This window comes from Triticum dicoccoides, chromosome 4A (assembly GCF_002162155.2).
Source record: "Triticum dicoccoides isolate Atlit2015 ecotype Zavitan chromosome 4A, WEW_v2.0, whole genome shotgun sequence".
Classification (NCBI taxonomy): domain Eukaryota; kingdom Viridiplantae; phylum Streptophyta; class Magnoliopsida; order Poales; family Poaceae; genus Triticum; species Triticum dicoccoides.
Window position 1 is genome coordinate 447,627,629 of NC_041386.1, and position 2,097 is coordinate 447,629,725.

Genomic DNA, 2,097 nt, shown 5'->3' on the forward strand with positions numbered 1-2,097 from the left:
GTCGCGAAGCCACCTTTGATGTCCCATGAACACGGTTTTCGAAGACCCGGGATCTCTATCTAGCTGGCGATACGTTGTGTCATCCATGCACCTTACGCATCCAGAAAATCCATGGACTACCTACCCCGCGAGATATCCGTAACCGAGATAGTCGTGCACCGTCGTGAGCAGTGCGACTCTCATAGGGAAATATTCTTTCTCTGCGGCGTCCCACGTATTGGCTGGCGTTTTCCACAGCGTGTCTAGCTCCTCCTTCAGCAGCCCCAAATACAGATTGATGTTGTTCCCTGGTTGTTTCGGCCCTTCAATTAGCATACTCATGTGAATGTACTTCCTCTTCATGCACAACCAGGGGGGAAGGTTGTACATCCACACAAACACAGGCCAGGTGCTATGTGTGCTTCTCTGGCTGCCAAACGGATTGACTCCATCGGTGCTCGCGCCCAGCACGATGTTCCTTGGATCCTTCCCAAATTCTGGGTATTCGAAATTCAACGCTTGCCACTGGCTCGCATCCTTAGGGTGACTCAGCATCTTGTCTTTTTTATTTATCTCCGGATCATTTCCGTCATCTTCCCGCTTCTTCTCCTCCCTATCCGCGTGCCAACGCAGGAGCTTTGCTACCTTAGGGTCCGCGAAATACCGCTGCAGACGAGGAGTGATCGGAAAGTACCACATCGATTTCGAGGAGCTTTTTTCCTCTTCTTGTATCGAGTGACGCCACACACCGGACATATGGTAGACTCCGCGTGCTCGTCCCGATAAATGATACAATTGTTCATGCACACATGGTATTTCACGTGCGGTAAATCCAAAGGACACACGATTTTCTTCGCCTCCTCGAAACTGGTCGGGCACTTGTTCCCCTTGGGAAGACGTTCGTGCCAGAATGATATGTTCTCGTCGAAGCATGCGTCAGTCATTTTGTGTTTTACCTTCATCTCCAGAGCCATGAGTGTTACTTTCAGGCGGGTATCCTCGGGCCTGCATCCTTCATACAATGGAGTAACCGCGTCTATCTCTAGTTGATCCAGCTTGGCTTTCTTTTGGACGGCAGCTCTTGCGTTATCCGTCTGCTTGAGAAGCAGCTCTTGAATATGAGGGTCCTGCACCCAGCCTCCATCGTCGTCTGCTCCGGCATCTTCATCTTCATGGTCATGCCCTTCGTCTTGATCTTCCTTATCATCATGTACGACATCTTCTACATGATGACTGTGTACAGCATCACCGTCGTGATCATGTCCTGGAGATTCTTCGTCTTCTCGCCCGCCCTCGCCGCGGTGGTACTTGTCTTGTTGCCCTTCCTTATTTCTTGCCCGGCCCCCATGGACGACTTCATAGTCATCTTCATCACCTTGCCACCGATAGTCATCCATGAAACCACGCAAGAGCAGGTGGTCCCGCACCTGCCCGGAATCCGGGTCCGCAATAAGGCTCTTCAGCTTGCATCTTCGACACGGACATCTTATCTCCGTCTCGTTCTTTTGAAGCATCTCGGCCTTCGCGGAGCTCAAAAACCTATTCACGATGCCTTCAGTCATCGTGCGGACCATGGTCGCCTGCGGGGTAGAGCAAAACGATATTTTAGAACCAAGAAAAAAATTGGCATGACCTTCCCTAAAAATAGGACCAAAAAGAATGCATAGTGCCAAAATTCTCGCCGAAACGAAAATGAATCAAAACATTTCGGCAAAATATTGGCAACTATCGCATTTCAAATAGCGGTACCTTCAAACACAAACATATATGCAACACCACAAACATACATAGATCTAGCTAGGCCACAAAAAGTGCATGTGCACGTTGTTGGAGCGAGCCAGGGAGAAAAAAAAGTAGATCTACATCATGAAGATAGCTTTCCCCTTACTTACCTATCAAAAAAAGGTAATTTCACCACTTAATTTTGATGAATCTATGGTGAAAATGAGGTGAGGAGGAGGAGGCAGCCGAAAGCTTGAAGAAGGAGGTGGAGGGAATGAAGTGGGGAAAGTGAGTGGGTAGGTGCGGGGCTGTCCAAAATATTTTGTTGGGGTCCCAGGTTACTAATGGCGCACCTACAGGTGGTGCGCCATTAGTAGTTTTGCAAAAAAGTAAAAA